Genomic DNA, 15,983 nt, shown 5'->3' on the forward strand with positions numbered 1-15,983 from the left:
TCCAATGAATGGGAGAAGATATCCACAAATGATATATCTGTAAGAGATTAGTATCTAAAATATATAAGGAGCTTAAGCAACTCAGTACTAATAAATAACCCAATTAAAAAGTGGGCAGAGGACTTGAATAGATATTTTCCAAAGAAGACATATGGATGTCCAACAGACACATGAAATAGATGCTCAACATCACTAATCATTAGGGAAATGCAAATCAAAACCATTTGCTATCATCTTATACCTGTCAGAATGGCTAAAATAAAAAATATAAGAAATAAATGTTGGTAAGAAGTGAAGAAAAAGAAAACCTCATACACTTTTGGTGGGGATGACAATTGGCACAGCCTCTGTGGAAAACAGTATGAAGTTTCCTCTCAAAATAATAGAACTACCATTTGATTCAGTAATTCTACCACTATGCATCACCCCCCCAATAAATAAAAATACTATTTTGAAAAGTCATGTGCACTACTATGTTTATAGCAGCAGTTTATGTGCAAGAGATGCAAGCAATCCAAGTGTCCGATGATGAATGAATAAAGAGGTTGTGGTGTATGTATATAAAATGGATTATTACTCAGCTAGAAAAAAGGAGATCTTGTCATTTGTAACAGCATGGATGAACCTAGGGGGTATTATACAAGTCAGAATATACCATATGATTTTGTTTCTATTTGGACTCAAAAAACAAAACAGATGACCTAACAAAGCTGTGACAGATTGCAAATATAGACAACAAACTGGTGTTTGCCAGAGAGGAAGGTTATTGGGGAATGGACAAAATGAGTGAGGGGGAATGGGAGATACAGGCTTCCAGTTATGGAATAAATAAGTCATAAGAATAAAAGGTGCAGCATAGGGAATATAGTCAATAGTATTGTAATAGCATGTGTGGTGGTAGATGGTAGCTACACTTCAGATGAGCATAGCATAATGTATGGATTTGTGTCTCAACTCTACTACAAAACAAAAACAAAAAACAAAAAACTGAAGATCCTAGATATAGAGAACAGACTGGTGGTTGTCTGAGGTGAGGAGTAGGCAAAAATGGGTAAAGGAAATCAAAAGATTTTGTTTTAAAAGATTTTATTTATTTCTTATTCATCAGACAGAGAGAGAGAGAGAGAGAGAGAGAGAGAGGGGCAGAGACCTAGGCAGAGGAAGAAGCAGGCTCTCTGAGGGCAGTTTGATGTGGGATTTGATCCCAGGACCCTGGGATCATGACCTGAGCCAAAGTCAGACACTCAACCATTGAGCCACTCAAGTGACCCCATATTTCCAGTTTCATGATAAGTTATGGGGATGTAATGTACAACAGGGTGACTATTGTTAATAATGTATTGCATATTTGAAAGTAGGAGAGTAGATCTTGAAAATTCTCATCACAAGAAAAAAATTATAACTATGTATGTTGATGGACGTTAACCGGACTTAATTGAGGTTACCATTTTGTAATATGTACAAATATCCAATCACCCTATAATTAATATAATGTTATGCCAATTATATTTCAATGAAAAAAGCATGAGTATGAAGCCAGCCTGGAAATATAAGAAGGATTTTCAGGCTCAGCATTCAAGCCAGGGACTACTTCTAAAAGTTCAAACCAATCAGGGTTCACAAACAGAAGTAACTGAAGGTTGTACAGGCCAATATTGCACAGACCCAGAGAGGCCCAAGTTGGGAGGGAAGACTTAAGCAGAAACAATCCAACAACACAGGCATGACCGCACATTTGTGCTCAGTCTAAAAACTACTGGGAGCAGATGACTAGAAACAGCAATTTGCACTTTTGTGGGTTGGTGTCTCCAAAACAGAAAATGGCTTATTCTTTTGCACTGTTTTAGTCCCTTTTCTGAATCTTTGTTAAAGGGAGTACAAGTGTGACAAAGGGATATAAGGAATACTTCCAGGAGAGGCAGAGCTTTGCAGGGAACTGCTGTTTGCCCCAGGAGGTGAATTTGTCACTGAACTTCTTCCTCCTTAGCTTCCTATTATTGACAACTATCTTGAATCTCCCTTTTATACCTTCACCTGATTTTTCCTTGTCTGTATCTCTGGTGACAAAGACAGTGATAATTATTTAAATAATATGACTACTTGTCAAAGGCATTTAGCCATATTATTTTTCCCCTTTAATGAGGTAGGAGTGATATTGGGGAAGTTTTACATTTAGTTGGCATAAATGTTCTTGGAAAATTAAAATAAATGCAAAAGATGACATTTTACAAGATTGCTTTTCATTCTTAACATAATGAACAATCCAGTCACTGTTGAATAGCCCAATCTATTTTATTTCTTTGAACAAATTCCATTGTAAGAGCCAACATCATCTATGTGCTTCCAAAGCAGAAAGTAATTATCATCACAATTAACTTTTACAGAGATACACATTTTCCTTATGGCATTGCTTCTCATCTTCACCTTCCTCCCCAATTTGTATTCATATCTTCAAAGTGGCTGTATAAAATAGATTACCCCTTTAGCATTTACGTATATAGCTTTGTTGAGGAATTCTGTAAGGACATTAAAATATAGAGAACTGTTGCCTGAGTCACCAAAGTTACATTTTAGCCAATATGTAGGGTCAAGGCATATTGTTAAGGTCTCTAGAGAGTCTGGAGGAACTCCAGAAATAGAGAATATTATCTTACACAGATGTAAAGATATTCAAAAGAATTTCTCTTTGGATATTTATGGTAAATATGAGGACTTTAAAACTGCTTTTATGACCTCTATTAGTGCCTGATTCTTCATAGTCTTGAGAGAACCAAGTGCTTTTAACTGTAATTGAAGATGCCTTAGAATAGGAAACAATGGGACACTGGAGAGAATGGATCTCTTTCCTTCACTATAAAGCGGTGGAGACAGGGATGTCTAATCAGAGATATCACTGGCCCTCTCAGATACTCCAGGATGATGGATATCTGAAGGGGTAATGTTAATCACATCACTCCCGTGGTCAAACCATCCAGAATCCACTGTAGCTCCCAATAGATGGCACAGAGGGACCAGACAGAAAAGGTCCAGAGAAGGTCTTACATATGCATATGGCTACATGACCATCATTTTTATGACTAGTTACTTGGTTGAGTAAATTCATGTGGGTGATAGTGAGGAGTTTTCTTGGAATTTGGAAAACAGAAATAAGGATGGTCTCTAAGAATTAAGTTATAACATCCACCTAAAATGATAAGAGAGATTCAAAGTCACCTTTGGCCTTCAGAATAGAGCAAAGCAAAAGATGTTAAGGATTCTAAAAAGATTTATTAGAAACAGGTATTAGCATAAAATATAGAAAAGTAAGACCATTCAGCAATCAATGTCAATAGTCCTTCCACTCAGCCCTGGGATGGAGAGAGAACACATTGATAAAAGATTCACCCTGCGTGGTTTCAGTGGGAGGTGTCTCTCTATTCTGATGAGTGATATTTCTTACTATCAGCCCTCTAAAAATATTACACTTGGAACTAATAATGCCCCTTGCCCTAATTTTATGCACACAAATCAATTTTATGATTATAATTCTATTTGGCAGGAAGTGTTTTTCTTTCAGGGAGAGAAGACCAGCTACAATACATGGCATGGATGGAAAATCTTCCCTTTCAAGGTTGGTATGATTACATCCCCAGAGCAGAAGTCCCCACTTCTACCAAAGTTAGGCAAAACCAAGGTATGACATTGATGAAATCAATGTAAATATCCGTTTGGAAGGCCTCTGAATGTCCTGCCAGGCAGCTTCTCTGATGACACCACAACTTCAGTGTGTTGATAGTAGTAGGGAACCTAATTCAAAATGAAAAGATATCCCTAGTCTACTTTTTTTGAGATCACAACTAAATAATGGGCAGCACACTGAGAAGTGTGAAAAGTACATGAAAGTCTTGGGGTATATTCAGAGAAGGCTAATCATCAAGGTGAAAATCATGTTTTATGAATGAAGGAAACCACTTAGCCCAGAGAACGGAAGGGGAGAAGCATAAGGACACAGACACTGCTCCGATGATCTCAAGAATTATCTATGGAAGAAGATAGAGACTTGATTAAAATAAGAACCAAAGGGTGCAAACTACATGGAGAGAGATTTTTTGGATCACTATAAGGATATCTTTAATATCTGAAGGAGTGGACTCAAGAGAAAATGAATTATCTGATTTTGCAGCTATTCTAATGGAAGCTGTACAATAGCAATTTGAGAGGGATATTGAAGAACAGAAGTCTGGAAGAAGGGCAGCCCTGGTGGCTCAGCGGTTTAGTGCCACCTTCCGCCCGGGGTGTGATCCTGGAGACCTGGGATCGAGTCCCATATCAGGCTCCCTGCATGGAGCCTGCTTCTCCCTCTGCCTGTGTCTCTGCCTCTCTCTCTCTCTCTCTCTCTCTGTCTCATGAATAAATAAATAAAATCTTAAAAAAAAAAGAAATCCACTAGTTGCAAACTACTAAAAAAAGAAGTGTGGAAGAGTTAATTTTCCTGATTACTTTATTATTTTTTTATAATAAATTTATTTTTTATTGGTGTTCAATTTGCCAAAATACAGAATAATACCCAGTGCTCATCCCGTCAAGTGCCCTCCTCAGTGCCCATCACCCATTCACCCCCACCCCCCGCCCTCTTCCCCTTCCACCACCCCCAGTTCGTTTCCCAGAGTTAGGAGTCTTCATGTTCTGTCTCCCTTTCTGATATTTCCCACCCATTTCTTCTCCCTTCCCTTATATTCCCTTTCACTATTATTTATATTCCCCAAATAAATGAGAACATATAATGTTTGTCCTTCTCCGACTGACTTACTTCACTCAGCATAATCCAGTTCCATCCAGTTCCATCCACTTGAAGCAAACGGTGGGTATTTGTCGTTTCTAATGGCTGAGGAATATTCCATTGTATACATAGACCACATCTTCTTTATCCATTCATCTTTCGATGGACGCCGAGGCTCCTTCCACAGTTTGGCTATTGTGGACATTACTGCTAGAAACATCGGGGTGCAGGTGTCCCAGCGTTTCACTGCACCAGTATCTTTGCGGTAAATCCCCAACAGTGCAATTGCTGGGTCGTAGGGCAGGTCTATTTTTAACTCTTTGAGGAACCTCCACACAGTTTTCCAGAGTGGCTGCACCAGTTTACATTCCCACCAACAGTGTAAGAGGGTTCCCTTTTTTCCGCATCCTCTCCAACATTTGTGGTTTCCTGCCTTGTTAATTTTCCCCATTCTCACTGGTGTGAGGTGGTATCTCATTGTGGTTTTGATTTGTATTTCCCTGATGGCAAGTGATGCAGAGCATTTTCTCATGTGCATGTTGGCCATGTCTATGTCTTCCTCTGTGAGATTTCTCTTCATGTCTTTTGCCCATTTCATGATTGGATTGTTTGTTTCTTTGGTGTTGAGTTTAAGAAGTTCTTTATAGATCTTGGAAACTAGCCCTTTATCTGATATGTCATTTGCAAATATCTCCTCCCATTCTGTAGGTTGTCTTTGAGTTTTGTTGACTGTATCCTTTGCTGTGCAAAAGCTTCTTATCTTAATGAAGTCCCAATAGTTCATTTTTGCTTTTGTTTATTTTGCCTTCGTGGATGTATCTTGCAAGAAGTTACTGTGGCCGAGTTCAAAAGGGGTGTTGCTTGTGTTCTCCTCTAGGATTTTGATGGAATCTTGTCTCACATTTAGATCTTTCATCCATTTTGAGTTTATCTTTGTGTATGGTGAAAGAGAGTGGTCTAGTTTCATTCTTCTGCATGTGGATGTCCAATTTTCCCAGCACCATTTATTGAAGAGACTGTCTTTCTTCCAATGGATAGTCTTTCCTCCTTTATCGAATATTAGTTGACCATAAAGTTCAGGGTCCACTTCTGGATTCTCTATTCTGTTCCACTGATCTATGCGTCTGTTTTTGTGCCAGTACCACACTGTCTTGATGACCACAGCTTTGTAGTACAACCTGAAATCTGGCATTGTGATGCCCCCAGATATGGTTTAATTTTTAAAATTCCCCTGGCTATTCGGGGTCTTTTCTGATTCCACACAAATCTTAAAATAATTTGTTCTAACTCTCTGAAGAAAGTCCATGGTATTTTGATAGGGATTGCATTAAACGTGTATATTGCCCTGGGTAGCATTGACATTTTCACAATATTAATTCTGCCAATCCATGAGCATGAATATTTTTCCATCTCTTTGTGTCTTCCTCAATTTCTTTCAGAAGTGTTCTATAGTTTTTAGGGTATAGATCCTTTACATCTTTGGTTAGGTTTATTCCTAGGTATCTTATGCTTTTGGGTGCAATTGTAAATGGGATTGACTCCTTAATTTCTCTTTCTTCAGTCTCAGTGTTAGTGTATAGAAATGCCATTGATTTCTGGGCATTGATTTTGTATCCTGCCACGCTACCGAATTGCTGTATGAGTTCTAGCAATCTTGGGGTGGAGGCTTTTGGGTTTTCTATGTAGAGTATCATGTCATCGGCGAAGAGGGAGAGTTTGACTTCTTCTTTGCCAATTTGAATGCCTTTAATGTCTTTTTGTTGTCTGATTGCTGAGGCTAGGACTTCCAGTACTATGTTGAATAGCAGTGGTGAGAGTGGACATCCCTGTCTTGTTCCTGATCTTAGCGCGGCTCCAGGAGCAGCTCGGGGGGGCTCGGGGGCGGCTCCGCGGAGGGGGCTGCGGGGCGGGAGCGTGAATCCACCAGGGCAGGCTCCGGAGCACAGGGCGCCGGGACACAGCCCAGGATCCAGCCTCCCCCCGGGACAGGCAGAGGCCGGGAGGGCCCAGGACAGCAAGGACGCTCCTGCCCCAGCTGAGCAGATCAGCGGCCCCGCCCTGGAGCCTCCAGGCCCTGCAGACGGAGAGCTCCGGAGTTACTGCGGGGGCTGAATCCAGGTCTCCAGAGCTGCCCCGCCACTGGGGCTGTTCCTCCTGCGGCCTCACGGGGTAAACAACCCCCACTGAGCCCTGCACCAGGCCAGGGCACAGCAGCTCCCCCAACTGCTAACACCTGAAAATCAGCACAGCAGGCCCCTCCCCCAGAACACCAGCTAGACGGACCAGTTCCAGGGGAAGTCAAGGGACCTAAACTCCCCCATGGTTTTTTTGTTTTTGGTTTTGGTTTTGTTTTTTTTTTTGTTTTGTTTTTTTTTTTTTTTTTGCTTTTTGATTTCTGTTTCCTTCCCCCACCCTTTTTCCCCTTTCTTTCTTTTTCTTCTCTCTCTTTTTTCTTTTTATCTTCCCTTTTTCTTTATCCTTTTTCTCTTTTCTTTCCTTCTTTCTCTCCTCTCTTTTTCTCCTTTTCCCAATACAACTTGCTTTTGGCAACTCTGCACTGAGCAAAATGACTAGAAGGAAAACCTCACCTCAAAAGAAAGAATCAGAAACAGTCTTCTCTCCCACAGAGTTATAAAATCTGGATTACAAGTCAATGTCAGAAAGCCAATTCAGAAGCACTATTATACAGCTACTGGTGGCTCTAGAAAAAAGCATAAAGGACTCAAGAGACTTCATGACTGCAGAATTTAGATCCAATCAGGCAGAAATTAAAAATCAATTGAATGAGATGCAATCCAAACTAGAAGTCCTAACGACGAGGGTTAACGAGGTGGAAGAACGAGTGAGTGACATAGAAGACAAGTTGATGGCAAAGAGGGAAACTGAGGAAAAAAGAGACAGACAATTAAAAGACCATGAAGACAGATTAAGGGAAATAAACGACAGCCTGAGGAAGTAAAACCTATGTTTAATTGGTGTTCCTGAGGGCGCCGAAAGGGCCAGAGGGCCAGAATATGTATTTGAACAAATCATAGCTGAAAAATTCCTAATCTGGGAAGGGAAACAGGCATTCAGATCCAGGAAATAGAGAGATCCCCCCCTAAAATCAATAAAAACCGTTCAACACCTCAACATTTAATAGTGAAGCTTGCAAATTCCAAAGATAAAGAGAAGATCCTTAAAGCAACAAGAGACAAGAAATCCCTGACTTTTATGGGGGAGGAGTATTAGGGTAACAGCAGACCTCTCCACAGAGACCTGGCAGGCCAGAAAGGGCTGGCAGGATATATTCAGGGTCCTAAATGAGAAGAACATGCAACCAAGAATACTTTATCCAGCAAGGCTCTCATTCAAAATGGAAGGAGAGATAAAGAGCTTCCAAGACAGGCAGCAACTGAAAGAATATGTGACCTCCAAACCAGCTCTGCAAGAAATTTTAAGGGGGACTCTTAAAATTCCCCTTTAAGAAGAAGTTCAGTGGAACAGTCCACAAAAACAAAGACTGAATAGATATCATGATGACACTAAACTCATATCTCTCAATAGTAACTCTGAACGTGAACGGGCTTAATGACCCCATCAAAAGGCGCAGGGTTTCAGACTGGATAAAAAAGCAGGACCCATCTATTTGCTGTCTACAAGAGACTCATTTTAGACAGAAGGACACCTACAGCCTGAAAATAAAAGGTTGGAGAACCATTTACCATTCGAATGGTCCTCAAAAGAAAGCAGGGGTAGCCATCCTTATATCAGATAAACTAAAATTTAACCCGAAAACTGTAGTGAGAGATGAAGAGGGACACTGTATCATGCTTAGAGGATCTATCCAACAAGAGGACTTAACAATCCTCAATATATATGCCCCGAATGTGGGAGCTGCCAAATATATCAATCAATCAATAACCAAAGTGAAGAAATACTTAGATAATAATACACTTATACTTGGTGACTTCAATCTAGCTCTTTCTATACTCGATAGGTCTTCTAAGCACAACATCTCCAAAGAAACGAGAGCTTTAAATGATACACTGGACCAGATGGATTTCACAGATATCTACAGAACTTTACATACAAACACAACTTAATACACATTCTTCTCAAGTGCGCATGGAACTTTCTCCAGAATAGACCACATACTGGGTCACAAATCGGGTCTGAATCGATACCAAAAGATTGGGATCGTCCCCTGCATATTCTCGGGCCGTAATGCCTTGAAATTAGCACTAAATCACAAGAAGTTTGGAAGGACCTCAAACACGTGGAGGTTAAGGACCATCCTGCTAAAAGATGAAAGGGTCAACTGGGAAATTAAGGAAGAATTAAAAAGATTCATGGAAACTAAAGAGAATGAAGATACAACCATTCAAAATCTTTGGGATGCAGCAAAGGCAGTCCTTGGGGGGGAAATACATCGCAATACAAGCATCCATTCAAAAACTTGAAAGAACTCAAATACAAAAGCTAACCTTACACATAAAGGAGCTAGAGAAAAAACAGCAAATAGATCCTACACCCAGCAGAAGAAGAGAGTTAATAAAGATTCGAGCAGAACTCAACGAAATCGAGACCAGAAGAACTGTGGAGAACAGATCAACAGAACCAGGAGTTGGTTCTTTGAAAGAATTAATAAGATAGATAAACCATTAGCCAGCCTTATTAACAAGAAGAGAGAGAAGACTCAAATTAGTAAAATCATGAATGAGAAAGGAGAGATCACTACCAACACCAAGGAAATACAAATGATTTTAAAAACATATTATGAACAGCTATACGCCAATAAATTAGGCAATCTAGGAAAAATGGACGCATTTCTGGAAAGCCACAAACTACCAAAACTGGAACAAGAAGAAATAGAAAACCTGAACAGGCCAATAACCAGGGAGGAAATTGAAGCAGTCATCAAAAACCTCCCAAGACACAAAAGTCCAGGGCCAGATGGCTTCCCTGGGGAATTCTATCAAATGTTTAAAGAAGAAACCATACCTATTCTACTAAAGCTGTTTGGAAAGATAGAAAGCAATGGAGTACTTCCAAATTTGTTCTATGAGGCCAGCATCACCTTAATTCCAAAACCAGACAAAGACCCCACCAAAAAGGAGAATTACAGACCAATATCCCTGATGAACATGGATGCAAAAATTCTCAACAAGATACTGGCCAATAGGATCCAGCAGTACATTAAGAAAATTATTCACCATGACCAAGTAGGATTTATTCCCGGAACACAAGGCTGGTTCAACACTCATAAAACAATCAATGTGATTCATCATATCAGCAAGAGAAAAACCAAGAACCATATGATCCTCTCATTAGATGCAGAGAAAGCATTTGACAAAATACAGCATCCATTCCTGATCAAAACTCTTCAGAGTGTAGGGATAGAGGGAACATTCCTCAGCATCTTAAAAGCCATCTACGAAAAGCCCACAGCAAATATCATTCTCAATGGGGAAGCACTGGGAGCCTTTCCCCTAAGATGAGGAACAAGACAGGGATGTCCTGATTACTTTAAAATCTCATTATCAGGGCACCTGGGTAGCTCAGTGCTTGAGCATCTGCCTTTGGCTCAGATTGTGATCCAGGGTTCTGGAATCCAGTCCCACATCAGGCTCCTTGCAAGGAGACTGCTTCTCCCTCTGCCCATGTCTCTGCCTCTCTTTGTGTCTCATGAATAAATAAATTAAAAGAAAATCCTTAAAATCTCATTTTCTGGGGCACCTGGGTGACTCAGTCAGGTAAGTGTCTGCCATCAGCTCAGGTCATGATCCCAGGGCTCTGGGATCAAGCACACATTGGGGTCCCTGCCAGGTGGGGAGCCTGCTTTTCCCTCTCCCTCTGCCAACTGCTTCCCCTGATGATGATCTCTCTGTGTCAAATAAATAAATAAAATATTAAAAAAATAAAATAAGACCTCATTTTCTGAAATTTTCTGCATTTAAAGATATAGTTGAAGGTCTGGATTCTAAACCACTGAAATATTTATATAGTATGGTATGTGGGAGATTAGTTTTATTTATAAGGTGACATTTTAAAACTTATTTTCACAGAATTATATTAATCGTTGGCTTTCCTTCATGACACAGTGACTAAAAATATTTTTTTATTTTGAATAATGGAGTAAATCCAAGTAAGCCACCATCGCAACATCAAAAGCCAACATATATATATATATATATATATATATATATATATATATATATATGTATAGGAATAAATCTATAGAAAATCATGCAAAACCTCTACACTGACAACTATGCTACTGAGGCAGGTTAATGACAATCCAAATAAATGGAGGAATATGCTATGTTCATAGATTGGAATATTCAAACTAGTAAGCATGGCAGTTTTCCTCAAAATAATCTGTAGACTCATTCCAATGCCAATATAAGTCTCAGTATCCCCAAGGTGTGTTTTGTGTGTGAGTGTGTGTGTGTGTTGACAAGTTGATTCTACAATTTTTCATGGAAACATATAAGAAAAAGAAATAGCTGCAATTTTAGAGATAGGTTAAAGATTAAAACTTTATGAGATAGTGAAACCTATTCTAAAGCTATAGTAATTAAGACAGTGTGGTTTTGTAACAAGAATAACATTCCAGAAATAGAAATAGACATTCTAGAAATAGACTTATACAGACTTGTCACTCTATTTGTGATAAAAGTGATATTACATAATAGGATTGTCTCTTCAATAAATGTTTCAATTGGAGAGCCATATGGGAAAACATCTTAACACCTGTCTCATACCACACCCTCACTCCATCAAAACAACAACAACAACAACAACAAAAAACCACTGGGCTCCAATACAAACATGATAGGTAAAACAATAGGACAAGACAGTACATCATTAGTATCCTGGAGTAAATGATACCAAATATTGGTAAAGATATGGAAAAATAAGAACTTGCATAGACTCTGGTTGAAGTGTAAATAGCCACAAGTACTTTGGAAAATGGACCCAACAATTTTACTCCTAGGTATGTATTCAACAAAAATGCAAAGGATGTATTAGAACCTTCATAGCATCACTGTAATAGCTAAAACCTGGAAATATACTATTATCCATCATAGAACTGATAAATGTATTCAAACAATGATATAACATACATTAATGAGAAGGAACATTCCACAATTATAAGCAATAATATGTGTGAATCTTCAAATAATGTTATTTGTTATTTGTTGTCAAGTGACAACAGCTTGACGAAATATGTACTAGAGAATATTATTCAAACAATAAAAATATAGATCGTGCTTACTTATGCTATTAAAATTCAGGAGACTGATTATACTTGGTGGGGGTTGATGACTGGAAGGGGGTTTAAGAGAAACAGAGGTGACTGATTTTGTTTCTCAAACTGGGTACTAAAGGAATGTTCAACATTTGAACTGTTCATATATGATAGGCACACATTTAAGATTTTATTTATTTATTTATTGGGAGGCCTGGGTGGCTCAGCGGTTGAGCGTCTGCTTTTGGTTCAAGGCATGATCCTGGATTCCCGGGTTCGAGTCCTACTTTGGGCTCCTTGCATGGAGCCTGCTTCTCCCTCTGCTTGGGTCTCTGCCTCTCTGTGTGTCTCTCACGACAGAGAAAATGAGAGAGAGCACAGGCAGGGGGAGCAGCAGGCAGAGGGAGAGGAAGAAGCAGGTTCCACACAGAGCAGGGAGCCCAATACAGAGCTCAATACCAGGACTCTGGGATCATGATCTGAGCTGAAGGCAGACGCTTAACTGATTGAGCCACCCACCCACCCAGCTGCACATTTCTATATGTTTATAATAATCCAATAGTTCAAAAAACAAAAACACCATTTTAAATAATAGTAACTAATTATTTTTGTTGGAGTATAAGCCTGCACTTGACTTCCACCTCTGTGTAAGAATAGGTCTTACTTGGTACAAGCATATTAAATTCCACATGTCAAAGTTAACAAATAGATTTTCTTATGCACACATGGATCACTTAAAAATGGATCATACATTAGTCTGAAAGTTAGCCTCAACATATTAGAAAGTGAAGGTATCACATATCATAGTTTTTGATAGTACAATTAAAAAATATGCTTAAAAATAAAAATTAAAATAAAAAAATTAAAAAAAAATTGCTTATTTTTGGGGCACCTGGGTGGCTTAGTCCATTAAGCATCTGATTCTTGATTTCAGCTCAGGTCATGATCTCAGGGTTGTGAGATTGTTCTCTGCAAACAGGCTTTGTCCTGAGTGTGGAGCCTGCTTAGAATGCTTTTTCTCTCCTTCCACCTCTCATCTCTAACCCCTAAAAAAAAAAAAAAAAAAATGAAAGAAAAAGAAATACACTTACTTTTAAAGATAGGTAAGAAAAATCATTTAAGAGTTAAAAATTCAAAAATACATTGTTAAAAAATTCATAGTTTAAAGAAAAAATCATAATAGAAATTTAAAAACACTTAGAACTAAAGGGTAATAATAATAATAATAATAATAATAATAATACCTATGTATCAAGACATAGGTTTAAACCAAAGGGATGCTTCAATGGAAATTTATATCCCTAAATATTTTCAGAAATATATATATATGTATGTATATACATATACATATATATATATATTTAAGATTTTACTTATTCATTCATGAGAGAGAAAGAGAGAGGCAGAGAGAGAGAGACAGAGAGGCAGACACAGGCAGAGGGAGAAGCAGGCTCCATGCAGGGAGCCTGATGTAGAACTTGATCCCAGGTCTCTAGGATCAGGCCCTGGGCTGAAGACGGTGCTAAACCGCCGAACCACCCGGGCTGCCCAGAAAAATATATATTAAAGAAAGTTATTTTACAGATATATAGGTAGAAAAAGAGACAAGGATGCAAACTAATGTGTAATATCCATCTGAGCTTGAAAAACAAAATAAATCCAAAGAGATTACAAGAAATAAATACTAAAAATAGGAGTGTAAACAAATGACAAGATAAATACCATATGGATGAATAACAAATCCAAAAAAAACCTTATGAATATATATCAAAAAGGCACACTTTTGGTGGTATAGCTAGGAAAAATAAAAGATATATAATAATTTTTAAAACTAGTTGTAATAGATAAAAAGGAATTTCAAACATAAGAGGAAACCGCTAGAAACTATTTGCCAACATTTTGGTCAATTTCAGTGAAATGTACAAATTCATGGGGGAAAAGTATAAATATAAAGGTTTTTTCTTTTAGTCACTTAAATACTTTGCACCTATATTCTCCTTCTAAGTAAATACATGGCTATAACTTTTCATATTTGAAGTAGTCTTATTCCCTTTGTTAATTTGTAAAAGCACAAGTTTCTGGTGGAACTAAGTAATATCTTTCTACAGATTCATTAAAAAAAAAAGTCCTAACCACCTATACTTGAATTTATTAAAGTAGAATGCTAATTATGTGCACTAGCTCTGTTGAAATTAACTTTTCACAGAAAAATGAAAATCTGACATAAGAAAATGTCGACAAATAGCAATGCTAATGTTATAATTTCATGATAATTTTAAGAGAAATTAAACCCTCTTAATAATAAATTGATTCTTATACTCTCTAAACCCTTTAGAGGAGTTCAATTTTCCATCTTGATTATTATAACTCTATTTTTGCTTTTAATATGTCTTCATTAAGATCTCTTTTACCTATGGCATCTTCTTTCTGCAATTTGTTTGTCTACTGTGACTGAAAAAGTAACATGGTCTTGAGGAGTAGAAATTAATTTGTGATGGTCTTGACAGGCTACCTCGATCAAACATTATTTTTCAAGCTTTCAGATATGATTGACATATAATATTGTATAACTTTAAAGTAGGCAACATGTTGATTTTATACACATAGATTATGCAATGATTACCATCATAGCATTAGCTAACACCTCCATCATGTCAATTACTATTTCTACTTTTTTTGTCACATATTTGTGATCTATGCCCTTAGCAACTTTCAAGTACATAATATAGTACTATTAACTATAATCATCATGCTGTACTTTAGATCCCCAGAACTCACTCATTTTATAACTGGAGGTTTATACCATCTGACTAACATCACACATTTTTCCCTACCTACCAGCCCCTAGTAACCCCCACTCTTACTGTTTCTATGGGTTTGGCTTTCGAGTGTGTGTGTGAGAATGTGTGTGTCAAAAAGAATATTTATTACTTATTTATAATAGCCTTTTATGCTTTTAAGCTTTCTTGCCAGATGCTTTCGGAGCAGGTGATTTCTGGGTTGGATCTTTGTGAACCTTCTGAACCTTGGGAGGCACTGCTTTCTGGTCTGCAGTTTTCAGGGCAGGAATCTTCTGGGCTGGGGTCTTCTTGCTGCAGTGGCTATCTTTTTTGCTCAAAGCTTTACAGAACCCTTAGCAGTGGGTGTTTTTTTGGTAGAAGCTTCCAGGAGAGTTGCTTTCTGTAGCTTCCTAACTTCAAGTTTGATTATTCTGTTCCTCATTTTCTTTGCCTTCAGTAACTTTATAATGATCAAAGCTGTCATCTTGGCTTTCCTTTCTCTGGCTTCAATCTTCTCGGCCCATCTTATGGCCACCTATTTTGTCCTGATACCTGCCTTCTACCAGATTTGTTAGATACACTACTGGCTGGCACCTTGTGGGCACTTGAGGATGAGGTCAGTGAGCCACATGCATTTGAAAGGCAAAGCCTTTCATGGACCTTACCTGAGTGCAAGGTCCATCAACCAAAGGCGTGTTCTGATCAATAACATCTAGAGTCTTAACCAGCTTTGCCGCATGAAGGCCAAAGGAGGTGTAGGCCACCTGGCCAACCTCCACAACATGCTTGAACACCATGTTGGTGGCACTGGGCAAGAGGGATTTGGTCTTTTTGTATTCAATGTGTAAGTTACCTCACACTGTATTGGTCTTTCTCTGACATTTCACTTAGCATCATGCCCTCAAGTTTCATCATGTTGTTACAAATGATGGGATTTCCTTTTTTGTCATGGCCGAATAACACTCCATTGTATGTATGTGGGTGTATATACAATGGAATGCTTTAAGATTTTATTTATTTATTCATGAGAGACACACACAGAGAGAGAAGCAGAGTCACAGGCAGAGGAGAAGCAGGCTCCATGCAGGGAGCCTGACATGGGACTGGATCCCGAATCTCCAGGATCAGGCCCTGGACTGAAGGCAGGTGCTAAACCACTGAGCCACCCGGGCTGCCCCAATGGAATGTTTTATATATATGTGTATGTGTA

General features: G+C 38.5%; 1 pseudogene; it reads right to left on the reverse strand.

Annotated features, from left to right (window-relative positions):
* Nucleotides 1-14,949: 14,949 nt before the first annotated feature.
* On the reverse strand, nt 14,950-15,570 carry LOC100688576 (annotated as a pseudogene).
* Between the last annotated feature and the right edge of the window lie 413 nt (nt 15,571-15,983).

Source organism: Canis lupus, chromosome 3 (genome assembly GCF_011100685.1).
Source record: "Canis lupus familiaris isolate Mischka breed German Shepherd chromosome 3, alternate assembly UU_Cfam_GSD_1.0, whole genome shotgun sequence".
NCBI classification, from domain to species: domain Eukaryota; kingdom Metazoa; phylum Chordata; class Mammalia; order Carnivora; family Canidae; genus Canis; species Canis lupus.